This window comes from Delphinus delphis, chromosome 11 (genome assembly GCF_949987515.2).
Source record: "Delphinus delphis chromosome 11, mDelDel1.2, whole genome shotgun sequence".
Taxonomy (NCBI): domain Eukaryota; kingdom Metazoa; phylum Chordata; class Mammalia; order Artiodactyla; family Delphinidae; genus Delphinus; species Delphinus delphis.
The window spans coordinates 56,734,834-56,750,230 of NC_082693.1; the positions used below are offsets into that span (position 1 = coordinate 56,734,834).

General features: G+C 39.3%; 1 protein-coding gene across 1 annotated transcript in view; it reads right to left on the reverse strand.

The window, feature by feature from the left end:
- Positions 1-15,397, reverse strand: part of TSPAN8 (tetraspanin 8) — a 232,306-nt gene that overhangs the window by 88,453 nt on the left and 128,456 nt on the right. Inside the window, exons 5-6 of the mRNA XM_060025243.1 lie at positions 1,496-1,642; positions 275-324 (exon numbers count right to left, since the gene is read on the reverse strand). The gene's annotated coding sequence lies outside the window, so the exon portion shown is untranslated. The remainder of the gene's footprint in view (positions 1-274; positions 325-1,495; positions 1,643-15,397) is intronic.

A 15,397-nucleotide genomic window follows, 5' to 3' on the forward strand; every position in this document is an offset into this window, starting at 1 on the left:
GTTTTCTGTCATTCAACTTATTTTCTATTTTTGAGATGCCCATTCATTGTAGGAAGGAAAATAAGTTCAGTCAGTTCAAGGTTTTCCTTCTCATACCCCAAGGTGGGTCAAAAGTAGGGTAGTGGACCAGTAGTTTTAGTGCCAATGTGTTTTGAATGGAAGGCTATGTCACCTGCAGAGGCAGATGGATCCACACCCAAAGTTTGGTTCAGATGTTGCTACTGATGCTGCCACACATACACACCAAAATGGTATAAAAATGTTTATTACTTACATAATTGGTGTCTGTGTCTGGGGTGCACAGGAGAGGCTTCTTAAGCAAGTCTGAAATAAAAAAGCAAGGAAATGAGACTGGCCTGGGTTTTTACTGTGGTTAGGGTTTGGGGCTGGGCATGAGAGTCCCCATGCAGCAACGTCTTGTGGTTTGGCTGGTGCCAAAATGGTGAGCACCCGGGCTTTTTTATCAGCTTGTCCAGATGTGGGGCAGAAAGGGAAGAGGAAGAGGTAAGGCTTAGAAGGTGTCGGCAGTCAAATATCAAAATATGAAATCAGATTCTTCATTAGAAGGGCATTTGTCTTTGATTTCACTTGTCCACACAGAAATCTTCTGAAGCAACCAGCATCTTGTCTGATCCTTGGTATTTAAGAATAATTATTATTACAGTTATATTTAATGATTAATTAGAAAGTCCCAGGAACTCTGTGTCTTACACGTACATTTCATTTAATCCTGACTGCAATCTTATGAGACAAGTACTATTATTATCCCAATTACAGATGAGGAAAGTGAGGCACAGAAGTAATGGCATCTGGGACTTCCCTGGCTGTCCAGTGGTTAAGTCTCCGTGCTTCCACTGTGGGGGACGCGGGTTCGGTCCCTCGTTGGGGAACTAAGATCCCGCAAGCCGAGTGGTGTGGGCAAAATAATAATAATAATAAATAAATAAATGTTAAAAAAAAAAAAAAGAAGATGTAATGGCATCTGCCTGCTGCTGGACTCAGGCTGTCTGGCTTCAGATTCTGTGCTCTAACCTCTGCATCATATCTCTCTTTCTTGTCTTCCTGGTCCCTCTCATCCTACCACTACATGATAAAACTGAGCTGCTTTGGTGCACAGGAAGTTCCAAGAGGCTGTCTCTACCTCTAGAGCTTCCTGCTTCCATGTGAATCTAATCCTGGAAGCAGGGCTCTAATCCCACTCCCCAGAAATGGGTCATCCAGGATCCGGGCAGAAATCAAATGGCACTTTCAAATTGGGTAATTTAAGGAGAACTCATAAAGGAACTGTTTACAAAAATGTGGGAAGAGTTTAGGAAAAGCAACAGAGAAGGGGACAGGGATCCATCACCACCCTACACCCCAGCCTGAATGAATGAGGGGAGGAAGTGGTTACGGGAACCAAGAAAGTGAGTTGTGGGGAGAAGGCCATCTGAGAGGACCTGTGGCCTTTAGTTGAGGAACACAGCTGGGAAGACGAAGGAATAAATATCCTGACCTTACTTTCCTCCTGCTCTCCAGGTCTCTTGCCAATGTCTTCTACTAGTCAAACCCAATGGAAGAATGGAAGGAAAGGAAACTGTCGATGCAGTCCATATGGACAGCCACCCAGGGCACCAGGCAGGATGAAGGATGGGAAGTGGATCTGTGGGGTAAAATGGAAAATGTCCATCATAGGCTTACCGATACCTATGCTTTTATCACTCCTCCTCCCTCTCTTCTCTCCCCAGTCTAGGTAAAAAACAAACAGACAAATATATATATATATATATTCAGGAAGCTGGCAGGAGCAGAAAGGAAGCTCTTTTCTCTCTCTCTCTCAATTTCTCTCTCTCTCTCTCTCTCCATTTGCTCACCCTCTCCATTTCTTAGAAACCCATTCAACTGCCAATATTAGAGGGTCTGCCATATACTGGCTTAAACGCAAAAAGGTTTACATGGTTCACATAAGTAGTTTTATGACCCAATGAGCCATCGAGAACCCATCTTTCAGCTCTACCATCACTGACATTGTCGCTTTCATCCTCACTCTGGTTGTCTTATGGTTCTAAGATGGCTGTTACTGCTCCAAGCATCACATCGGTACATCTGTGTAGTAGGCAGAAAGAAGGATAAAGGAAAAAGAGGAAGAAAAAGACCCCCCAGAAATGCATCATTTATATCTCATTGGCCAGATTGTGTCATATAACCACCTTGAACCCTTGGACTACAAGAGAATGTGTCCAGCAATTGTCTTTAGTTGGGAGAATTCGAGTTCTCTTCAAAAGGATGGAAAGAAAATAGATTCTGGGTAGGCAGCTATTGGTGCCTGACATACTTAACATTTTATCAATCTGCTCTGTTCCCATAACTCTTTAGGCCATTGGAAATCAAATCTAGGAAGAGACTTATAGACACTCAGAGAGAGAAAGAGAGAGAGAGGGAGAGGTGGATAAGTAGATGGATAGATAGATAGAGAGATAGATAGAGAGATATAAAATTGAGCACATGACTGCTCAGCTAGTACACATTTCTTAGACCTTCCTGCAGCTAGATGTGAATGTCTGTCCATCTTCTCACCAACTGAATGTGTGTATAAGAGGTATGCGCCCCTGTGTTTAGGCCTTAAGACATAGGACATGTGTTCCTATACAGCTTCTTCCCCTTCCTACAGTCTAAAAGCTACTGCCTGTGACCAGCTTCTGCTATGCTCTAGGGGATAATGGACCAACAAGACGTTATATCTCTAAATGTCTACATGGATCAGAGACATGGCCAAACCTGGACTGTTAAATCCAAGGCTGTTATGAGAAAGAGATAAGAGCTTCTTCGTTCTATAAAGCTACTTCTTTTTGAGGTCTCTGTGTCACAGCCTCAAATACCTTCTGTTCCAAACATGATTCTCCAGGATGGTTACTACCTCATGCAAAGCTGTGCCTGGGTTTATTTGTGATATTTTCCCAGGCTCCCCAGTGCAGAATTCAGATGGGAAGAAAGGGGATTAGTCTTGTGGATTAGCAGCCATTCTCTGAGAAGTCTGGATGTTCTCAAGAAGGATGAAGACAAACAGGAGCTAAAGTTATGCATAGGAGGGTCACAGAGGAACAGCTAAAGGAGACCAGGACATAAGAAGGCCACAGTGGAAAATTCTCACAGTCCTTCCTCTAGGTCAGTGGGGAGACTGAGTCTCATTCAACCAAATCTTGATTTGTTCAGTTTTCTAGGTCTATATCACTTGAGGCAATTATAGTCCCAGACTCATTGTTAATGATGCCATTGGGGCTTTTCTTAACATTGTACCTCTTTTTCCTGTCTTCCTGGTAAATTTTGCCTTTGTGATTGAATTTTAATCATTTATCAAGTGAGTGGCTGAAGTATTTAAAATTCTAGAGAGAATATAGCAAATGACTGTAGAGACAAGTATTGACATGAGAATCATTAGAAGGCCTTGGACAATGCCTCTTAGACAAGATCCTGCCCCATCTGGGATTATCCAGGAAAACAAATCCCATCTCCACCCTGAGTCTATAGCGAAGGGAGGTTTGACCTAAATATGTTTGCATAATACTTGTTCATCCTCCTGCTTTATCCAGAGAAACAAAACTATGGCAAGAAAGTTTAAGAATCTCACAGATGGTTATGAAAAGGAGGAGATGAAGAAGGATGTGGTAGTTTGTTACTTTTAGGGTACAGGAAGTCTTGAACTGAAGATCTTGGATAGAAGCTATCCATTTTGAGCAGCCTGCTGCTTTGTCCAAAGATCTTGGAAAAGCTATCACATTCTTGATGTCATCTTCTGGAATATTCCAGGGGATTCTGTTTTGGATCTCCTGTTGATATAGAAGTCTAGGAAATAAATGTATGATAACTTTTTTACTGGAAACAAGGATCCAAGGGTTGATTCCCTAGAGTTTTACTGCAGTGTTTATGGCTAACAACACTTGATATGATCCTTTCCAATGAAGTTTGAGAAGAGTCTTATGCTGTTGTTGTTTCCTGTAATCCAAGACTTGAGGCTGAAGGTCATGCAGGGGTTCCTGTGCTTTATCATTGAGAGAAGCTGCTTGGACCTGTTGATTATGAACTTGAATATGCTGCATTCATTTTCTACAGTATTTGCCATGTTGGACTGTAAAAGGGCAGTTAAGAGAGGGGGTGAGAACCCTATAGGCAATGGGCATCTAGTGACAAGTTCATATGGGGACAGTCTATGAGTTCCTGTTAGACTGGCCCTAATGGCCATGAGAACTAAGGGCAAAGCCTTTGGCCTTGGCAACTCAAGTTCTTCAGATAGCTTTACAAGTCTCAGTTAGTACCTCAATCACTAGATAAACAGGTGGGTATTGCCAAGTGGAAAAAACAAAGTCTAAAAGTTTCTTTGCTACTATCAAAGGAGTTGCTTTATGGCAATGAAAGACTTCTAGAAGCCCAGGAAACACAAAACACATTAGTAAGGACATATTCATAACCACATGAAGTGAGTAACTGAATGAAGTCCGTTTGTAGATAGATTTCCAAAAGGTCCTAAAGGTTTTGGCTTGTCTTTATGCCTCAGCTTTACAATTCTCTCAAGATGGTAGGTTTGACAGATGGGAAATACATCAGAGATGTACTTTGAGATCTTATTGAAATGTCCCTACCAACGTTTATTTTTGATGGTTTTTAAATTTGCCTTTCCACAGTGGGTCACAACACTTTTTGAGAAGATTCATTTCAGCATCTTGGGACAGACCAAGAGATCATCTTGGTGCCACTATAGCTTTCTGCAAGAAGAAAACAATTTGATTTTTTTCAGTACACTTTTTCAGAATCAAATGCTTAATATTGGACTTAACTCAAGACCTGATGCCAATAGTTAGGAGTTAGTTTTGGCTTTGACTCTTGGACTTGCTGGACAGCTTGGAGGTGTTAAAGCAGCTCATTTAGTGTAGTAACCTGCTAAAGCATTACCCTTTGATCCCTGAGTCTGCTTTTTACTGTGGGGCTCAACACTAATATAGCCAATTCCTTTGGCAAAACAAGGCATCTAATAGGACTTTTATGTGACTGCCATGTTTAATTGGAAAACCAGATGCAGTTAAGAAGCCATACTGCTTCCAAGCATATCAAAATCATGAATTACTCCACACACATATTTGTTATATGTATAGATATTTGCTCTCTTATCTCTACCTAACTGGCAGGCTGCAACTGTAAGTGCTGCAATTTCAGCAACTTGTATAGATTTTGCCTCTGGGAAAAGACAATATTCACATAAGTCTGAGTGGGCTGCAATCACACACTAAGCTTGATAGCCTCTTTGTTCAGTTCTCAAATGGGCTCCTTCCAAAAATAGTTCTAAATCTGGGTTGTCTAAAAGAGTTTCGAGGAGATCAGAGTGAGGCAAGGAAAATTCCTGAATACGTGCATGACAGTGGTGAGGTTTTCCTTCTTTTGAGAGAGGGAAAAAGTTGGAGGGCTTTGGGGACTACAGCAATGGATAGAAATATGTGTGAATGAGAAGAGGAGGATTTTGTAGGTCAGTCTAGAAACAGAAAACCATTGAGTGTTTTCAATAAAGAGTAAGATCTGCATGACATGAAGGACCAAAGGTTAAGTGGAGATCTTAAGACTAAGTCAGTAGAAGCCTCAGTTAACTTTGCTGCTGTTGCCACTGAGCACAAACAAAGAGGGTAGGCTTTTGGTGTAGGGTAAAATTAGAGGCTGTTTAAGTGATGGGTGTTTGAAACCCATTGTGCTGTTGAGTTAGAACCCTCACAGCTTGTCTTTGGATCTTTTGTATACAAACAGAAAGAAAGGTCTATGGTAATTGGGGAGTAGAAGCATAGGAGTTTCTGAAAGGCATTTTTAAAGTTACACAAGGCTCTAGGTGAGTCTATCCCAGACAGGGGCTCAGGTACTGGAAAATCAATCTGTACCAACACCAAATGATTCTTCTCTTCTATAGAATTCCAGAAAGATGTGGTCCAACCACGGCACATTTAAGAGTGGCACTGCATTAGCAAAGTAGCTTTCACTCCAACAGATTCACGATATTCATTCAACAGATTCATTACCCAGAAGAGAATGCTGATTAGTGAGAGGAATATCTGAGATTCCTACCACTGAAATGTTTTGGTTACTCCAAGGAAGGAATGATGGAAAGCTGGGTTGATGGTAGAAATGTGTACATCTGGTATCAAAAAAGGAAGATCCTAGATTTTTTTCACGACTGCATGGAAATTTCTTCTTTTTGTTTTAAGGGCAATTTTAGAAAACCAGAGAATCTACTTACTCAAAGAGGAGTCATTGTGTTAGACAAAGTTGGTACTTTGTCACTTTAGAGTCTGTCTTGCAATGAAAGTTAAGGCAAAGCAAGTGTTTTTCAGTGTCCTTTTTCCTTATGATATCCACAGGTATCTTTGTCTAGACTAGCCATAGAGATGTTTTTGTTCCTGGATTTATCTAAGTGCTTAATCTGAAAAGTTATTAAGTTAATCTGTATTTTTCTTTTTTCTGAGCCAAAGTATCTTCAAAGCGCTCATCAACCTCTTGTAATTCAGAGGGAAAGCAGTCTACCATCCTATATTCTGTTTTCTAACTAAATCTGTCGCATCAGGTTTAAGACCATCAACAAAGAACGTAGTTAGGGCAGTTGTGATATCTTCATTCCTATTGAGAAAAGAATATTCTAGAATGTGGTAGTTAAGCTGTTTCTGAAATCAGGGATGGATCTATTTTTCTCCCTCCTTACATAACTGGATTTTTCACCAATGAATTTTGACAGGAAATACCTCAGGAATAGCTGCTAAGAGATCTGCTCCTATTTTTATATTTTTTATATTCATTTACAGTTAAAATGTGTCCCTTTTTTTTTTTTTGGTATCATTTTGGTAATCAATCCATCCCGATTTTCAAATGAAGTTCTACCATCTCTGGTTTCCCACAAAGAGATGAACTAACTGATAGAGATCAGGGAAGCCCAGACTCTAAATTCCTAAGACAATGCTTAAAATCTTCAACTATCTTCCATTTTTCCCTAGGAGGAATCAGAAAGTCCCTTGCTACATTATGAAAATCTGATCTTGACCAAGATTTAAAGCTGCAGAATCATCTCCATCTACATTAAAAGATACTATGAGGAGATATTCTCCAGTGAGAGGACTATATTTAGGAATGGGCAGTGGAGGATAGAAAAGGGGGTTGAGAGAAGGTGCAGGAGAAGGAGGGAAGGAGCAGAGCAGGGACAGGAGGAAATTGAGATACAGGGGGCCAGGAGGAAAGCTGATCCAAAGATGGAGCAGAAGTGGAAAAAGAGAGCTTAAGTTTGGATTTTCAGATCCTTCACATTTTTATTAGATTTTCCTAAGGAGTCCTTAAGAGAAGTAATTTTATAACTTTGCTGTCTTTTAGAGGTTTTCTTGTCTTTAAAAGTCTTCTTCATACCAGTTAAAATTTTGTTGACCATTGAATATTTGGAATCTTTGAATCTTTTCATGCTAAGGTGCTATACAAAGGCATTGTCTTACCCATATCCCAAGTTCCCCAGGGTGGCCTCTGGAGTTCTAAACTACTCCCAAAGCTTCCAATGTTTAGTGCTGTTGGTTCTATGATGTTAAACCTATATTCAAGTGGCCTGAACAAACTAACGAAACCTCCTTGGCACTGTGGCCCCACCATGACTATGAGAACCTCTATTAGTAGAATGAATCAAACCAAGAGATGTAGACCAAAGATAATAAAGCGGAAGAATAAAGGCTCAGGCAGTGCTTCAACACCAAGAGAGCTGGACACTGGTGTGGTCCATAGAAGGACTTGCTCCTCTATGAAGTGGCCTGGGCTGAGCAGCAAAGGGACCAAACCTGCCTGAATCTCAGCAGCAAAACTGTGGAAGAAATCAACTAGAGAGCCATTAGCATAAGGCTCTGAAGGAAGGCTCCAAAGAAGCATTCTACTTGGAGAAGGACAACGGAAAATTTTGCATGGCTTTAGCAGGAGGGGTTTGGCTGAAGTTCAGCTAGACCTAGCAGGATAAGGGGTTGGCTGAAGTCCAGCTAGTTTTGGAAATGGGAATAGAGGGATTGTTCTTGCGGAATAAGAGTCATTGTTCGGGCAGGCTGGATTTTACTGAGTGAGGTAAAAAGGAAGAATTAGGGGTTAAAGTCACAGGTAAGAGGGGATGGGAAGGAACAGCTGTGGGGTGAGAGTGGGGATACAAGGACTTGTAAAGGCCAAAGTGGAAAATTCTCCAGTCTCAATTTGTTTGGGTCTCTTGTATACAAAAGCAGTAAAATTTGTTTTCACGGGGGCCTTCAATGCCTTCATTCAAAGTGATTTCCAACAACGTGACCATGTCAGTGGGGACAATGTCTTGTAGCAGAACTCCCTTGACTCAGTTTCTTTAAGCTTCTGGACTAGGCTGTGGATTGGGGGATTCTGGGAAAATAAGAGGAACATTTCCTTTGATGGCCTCTTCTTTTCACAGAGGATAATTCAGATTTGTCAGGAATTTTGCAGGGTAGGATTCAAATGGAAAAAAGGTAAATCCAATAGATAAATTCCTCCACATCATTGCATATACAGATAAATGAGAAAACCTTTTAGAATTCAGCAGTGTTCTTTTACTCTGTCAAGATCCCAGAATAATGAAACATAATTTTGAGGAAGAGAATTCAAAGTACTTGGATGTTTGCTTATTTTGGTTCAGGGGAATGCTGGCACCCTTAGAAGACTAGCCCTTAAGTATGCAACATTGGAATGGAAGTCAAGTAGGAAAAAGCATTGGTTCTTCTTACATAAACTTCAGCTGAATACAACTTTCTCATGACATTTCAGCCTTTTTTTCCCCTCCCATCTTGGATAGAAATAAGTGAAAAGATAGAACCAAAAGAAGGGACAATATTAAAGAGATTTTCCAGATGTTTTAAAACCCTGGAAAGCATTCAATTCTGGTTTGATGTGGGGTATAAGTTAGTCCACTTATTTTTTTTCTCTGGATCATACAGCTGGTTCTGAACTGAATGTTCATCTGTGCCCTTGTGAACAAGTTCCACCACAGTCAGAGGTGAAAATATTGGAGAGGCTTCCACAAATCTGAATCACTGAAGGGAAATCGTGTTACTTTTGTCCTCCTCTTCATGATTAAAAAAATTGTAATAAAAGCATTGTTTTTGCCATAATTTCAAAGGAGGTCATAACATTGATGGATCTTGCCAGAAGTGGATCATTTAAGTAACTATTTATTCCAACTTTGCCACAGATGTAGAGTAACATGCTGTAGGTGTTACTTGCCTGTACTTGAGTCTCATGAAATATAAAACCCCGTTCATTATTAAAGTTGTCTTGTTTGAGGTTTATTTGAACTTGTTTTTTCAATGTGCATGGAATGTATAAAAATTTACTTTGTCCAAACCATTCATTTAATTGCTTTTGACTGCTTGGTGAGCGAACCATATACCAGGCGTTGACAGTGTTTTGTGCTAAGAAAGTGTAATTCTGAAATAGCAGAAAACCAAGGATACTGTTGTCATAGTTTAATATAAAACCCATCAGGGCCAGGACACTGATGTTCATTATTTCATTCATGTATCCCTGAAAAGCCTTAATGATGAATCATGTTGGTTCTTTCAGAATATGTATTTTCTTCTCTTCCATTTGGCGTTCAACTACTACATTCTGCTAAAGGCAGTGTTTAGAACATTTTTCAATTGTTTCAAGAACATATACTGTAGATATTCTATAATTTTTAGTGCTATGCTTTAAAATTTTTCGGCGAAAGATAACTTTTTTCCTGTACCTAAAAGGAAGGGTCTGCTTAAGGAAATTCAATTTAATAAGCTTATGTCAAGTTAAGTGACTGACATTGTGGTAAATCCTGTAAATATACATTTTTTCAAAGATAAGATTTGTACATTTGCCTGTGAGTACAGGGATATTTAGAAAAAAGATATACAAGAAATTAGAAAACAAAATAAAACTTTACAAGTGTTTCAAATTAGGGGTTCAGGTAAGTCTTTGGGTAAAATTGTTACATAAGTAAATTTTGTCTTCCTTTGCTCTCCTTATCCTTCTTAATGCTATTTTCTCTCAGCTGTGTATGCACTTTTTCAATCAGATGTATAAACTAATTCACACTAGAGTAATTTTGATTGAAATCTCTAAATATTTGTTCGACATCTCCCCATGGATTAAACTCTGTACTTGGGACTACAGGCGTTCTTTCTTTGATCTTCAGACTGTCTCCTAAAGCATCAGTATTACCTGTGACCCTGATAGAAATGCAGAATCTCAGACCAACTAAACTGAAACCTGCATTTTAACATAATCTCCAAGTGATTTGTAAACACATTAAAATTTGAGACAGTGGTCTAGAGCAAATGTTCTCAAACTTTAGCTCAATCACATTCATCTGGGTGGCTTGTTATGAGGTCTACATTTGAAGAACCTCTGGTTTAGAGGATATAAAAGAAATCCTTGCCTTTAAGCATTTTATAACATAGCTGGGAAGCAAATTGATCATGCATTGAATAATTAGAGAACAGCTGAGTGCTAATCTATGTGATTTTGAGTTTAATGCAGTGGAGTTTTGAGAAAGGAAAGATTAATGTGGAGTTGAGTTGTCAGGAAAAGTTCCATTGCCTGGGAAAGGTGGTAACACTGATGAAATTGAGAAAGGCAGAAAGTATGGCCAATTTGTAAGACAAGATGATATGTTTCATCACAGATATACTGAGCTAGAGGGACTGATGGACCAAAAGAAAGTTCATATCACTGACACTTGGAAATGCATGATTTTAGTGCAGCTCAAGCTAAGGATCAAAAGACCATTTGCATTGTGAGGGCAGGAACCTTCCCTTATTCTTCCATCCCCAGTGCTCGTGGTATACCTGACACACAGGAGGTGTTCAGTAGCTTTTTGCTGACTTAATGAATAAATGAATATAGATTTAGATTCCCTAAAGCCATGACCCTTCACAAATTTTCCCACTTAGATGCATTTAGTCTTTGAAAGAAGACAACAGGAATAACCAAAAAGCTTAAGCCAAAACTATAAATCTTTTTTTTTTTTTTTTTTTGCGGTGTGCAGGCCTCTCACTGTTGTGGCCTCTCCCGTTGCGGAGCACAGGCTCCGGACGCTCAGGTTCAGCAGCCATGGCTCACAGGCCCAGCCGCTCCGCGGCATGTGGTATCTTCCCGGACTGGGGCACGAACCCGCGTCCCCTGCATCAGCAGGCGGACTCTCAACCACTGCGCCACCAGGGAAGCCCCAAAACTATAAATCTTTAATAGTATATTTTCCAGCCCTGAGGAAACCAGAAGAAAAATATTTTTGGTGGGAAACATTGAACTTCCTACATTACCTATGAATAAGGCTATTATATAGGGAACTCTATATACATTCATTCTATTTTTGTAAATGTTTGTCATGTGTTTTGCTAGGAGAAAACTTGTTAGCAATCTTAAACACTCTCAGAAAAGTTTTAAAATTAATTTGAACCTTATGATTTTCCCATTATCATTACTGGAAAGCATTGGGTGTTACTGCCTGCAAAATCTCGTCCGAGCCAAGAAAAACCTGCGTATTGTGAGAAGTCTTATAGAGAGAAATGTAGTTTCTAGCCAATTCTTCTATAACCATCCATCACATCTCTTGATTTCCAGTCTGTCTCCTTATATAAACAAGATTGAATTTGCTTTACTGCTACCAGGCACAACTGAAGTTGGTGTCAGGGTTGGTATGTTCCATCGCTGTTAAACTAGTTCTTTGATCTTAAGGTAATATTTACTGACTTGGGGAGCTTGGGACGTGATGTGACATTACATCCGGGTCATTCAACATGACTAAAAAATGATTAAATATGTGATCCAGCTTTCAACAGAGTAGAAAAGGGGATAGAAGAAAGAGAGAATCATAGCACCCTCTCCCCCACTGAAGCATGTTGGATGTATTGCACATACAAAGAGATAGCTTTTATGTTGAGTTTTAATCAAACGTATCATGCTTTATTATTTTATAAGCATGCTGTAGTATATAAAATACTTATGGAACAAATCAGTTAAACTTAAACCTCTTTGTAGGTGTTTCTGACTTGGTAAACAGCTTTCCCCTTTACTCTGTTATGATGTATGATGTCATACTTACATACAGCTGCCATACTTACAAACACATACCATATATTTCACCCATACATAGAAATGACTAGCCCACCCATGCCCTACCTTCTGAACCAGAATCCCCCTCAACTATTGCTTTGGAGCCATTATGAAAAAAAAATCTGTGGCTTTTAAATACCTTATGGGAAAAAGTGGAGAAAAAAATTAAATAAAACCAGCTTAGGGAAGCTGACCCTAACTGTTTTCCTCATTGGAATGACATTAATCCTAGATTCATTCAGGTTAGAAAATCACCTTCTTTTTAAACTGTAAATACCATTTTGAAGGTTACTATTTTCCAATTACATTTTAGAATGATTTGCTTGACCCAGCTGCTTTCCTCTTAATCATGGGTTGAGTGAACTGGGCTCAGGATTGGGGATAAAGGAAGGCAGATAACCATGGCATATGGAGCCATTGGTGGGGGGGAAAGGGATCAAATATTAATAGCATGTTGCAGTGGAGCACTGAGGGTAACATAGAAGTACTAAGGATTGAGACTAGATGGCAGGAAAGGACTATAGAAAGCAAGGTGAGGCAATGTCAAAATTAAATTTCATGTGCTTCAAAATTTTGTTTTGCTAATCCAAAATTAGGAAGAGAAACTGTTTTGTCCTTCTTCACATATCCCAAAGATCCTTTCTCTTGGGATCCAGAATTCTGGTTAGTATTGATTAATAAAAAGGGTTTTTGTCTTGCCTTTCTTTGGTTAGTAACCTTTTAAGTACACAAACAATCATTTCGAGTTTCTGTTTCTTGACAACACGCCTGTTTCCTACCTCAGCTACCTTAAGTGCAAAAAGCTCTGTCTCCACAGTATTTACAGTTCAATTATGAAATCATATACATAAAGGTAGGAAAGATAATTGTTTGGATGCAAACACAAACTTAGAAACTTCAAACCATCAATGACATTATCACGATTCTGATTACAAGGTTGCTGAGAATAGATTGTATCATGAGTTTTCCATCACTTCCCAAAAGGTCACCAGAATAGTGTGCTGTTTTCAGTCTAAGCACTGAAATAACATAAAGAAGCAAAATTCCAAGAAAGATTAAAATCAGTTGCATTGCTAAATTAAAAACTAATTCAACAGGAGCCAATTGCACATGAGACAAGGTTCCTCCCCACCACTCCACCCTACCCCAACCCCTGAAACATAATGAACAAGTCATTTGGCTCAAGAAGTCATGGTTGGGCTTCCCTGGTGGCGCAGTGGTTGAGAGTCCGCCTGCCGATGCAGGGGACACAGGTTCGTGCCCCGGTCTGGGAGGATCCCACATACCACGGAGCGGCTGGGCCCATGAGCCATGGCCGCTGAGCCTGTGCGTCCGGAGTCTGTGCTCCGCAACGGGAGAGGCCACAACAGTGAGAGGCCTGCGTACCGCAAAAGAAGTCATGGTACTATTCACAATTGCCTTATCACCAGGGAAAAACTAGGGACAAACTTTGTTCTTCTAAAAATCAGAAGTCCGTTTTGTACCACGTTAGAAGACCTCACTATACCCCGCAGAATGGATTGCCCATGGCTTATTGCCCATTGCCTATTGAGTTGAGTTAAGCTGAAAAAACTGGGCAAACCCACTGTTGCATTATTTTACAGTTAAACAGAAAGAAAACTAAGAGCTTCAAAGAACCTTAGTGTTCAGAAAATTAGTTGCGATATAACGTATATATTATGAATATATATTCATATATATTAGGTATATATATAATATAAAGTTGTATAGTATAAATGAATATATTAAAAATCAGGTTAATAAATACAACTCAATTTCCTGTCTTTAAGACATGATTTCTGGTTTGACCATGTAGCTTTCAAACGAGACATACTAGTCACGTAATTACTTTAGCCAGCCGGTAATCTGGGCTGTCCATGTGATGGAAAACAAACGCTTCGTATATAAGCCTTTTCTAGTTTTGACAGGATAGACCAAATAATTTTTTTAGAGAAATGTTTCATTGTGGGCTATGGTCAAGCAATAAGAACCCTGCCAGTCACCCACATTCACTGGCATGCTCTATACCCTTTCAAGCCATTTGTTTGCTTTTATGAAAGCAAACACAGACTGAAAACAGGCTGAATATTAAATCCAAGGAATATTAAATTATTATTTAATGAGGATGTTTGTGGGACATAAAATTAAACCATAGCCGTATTCTACAAGACTACATGATTACAGAGAGAAAGAGAGAGAGAGCGAGAGAGAGGGAGGGAGAGAGAGAGAGAGGGAGGGAGAGAAATGATGGAGCTAGTTTACCACTGTTGGAGTTTAAAGTTATCACAACCAGTTTCAGAAGCATACGGTATGCTTCAGGGTCTAGTGTACCTGAGAACATGATACTCCCAACAGGAATTTATTTAGCTTCCAAATGATCCATTAAGAAAGTTATAAAGTACAAGAAATGTTCCCAACTACTGTTTAGCAAACAAAATTTTTCGTACTTGTAGGTGAGCCCAAAAGACACTAGTGTATAACTATAATAAAAGTTTTGTGTTCCAGAACCTTTTGCCAAGATCATTTATGTCTTATTTTGTTAACCATACTTTTCAGAATTGCCCGGGGTCTTTGCTTTCTGCACTTACTTTTCCCCTCCAAAAAAAAAAATGGAGAGAAACATGCCCTCCAAGAAAGAAACTTTCTCCCCTCCAACAAAGAGGCTAACATCTTATGCATACATATATTCTCTTTCACCTCATTCTAAAGATGTGTAACAATAGACCATAAACCAATTTATTTGCTAGGGGTCACTATGTTTAAAAGATAGTAAAGATGTTTCAAACTGGCAACAGTTAAAATCATCTCTGTGTCATCTATTTATGTGTATCCCTTGGAGATAATAAGTAATTGTTTGTGCTTTTAAAACATCTTTCTCATGATTATCAACTAAATCTTGAAACTCACTTTAGGGCTGTTAGAATTGCGTAACTAGACCCAACAGTTTCTCATCCATCTGGGGAATCCCAATGGATAACCTAACTTCTTGTTATTTAGAATGACTGAAAATTCTCTCCTAAAGCAAATCGCAAATCTCCATTTAACTAAGCCCAAAAGAAATTCAAAAATTTACTTAAAATAAAGATGGCAATGAATTTATTAGCACTACATAATAACAAATTGCCAAGAATGTTATTATATGAATATAGAGTATTTAAAAATCTATAGCTGATTCCTTCCTGCCAACTAGTTTCTGCAAAAAATGGCACCTTCACTTTAGCTACTCAAGTCAGAAGTCTGGGAATCTGCCATGTCCCTTTGCTGCCCACATCTCATTCCCAGGTCCTTT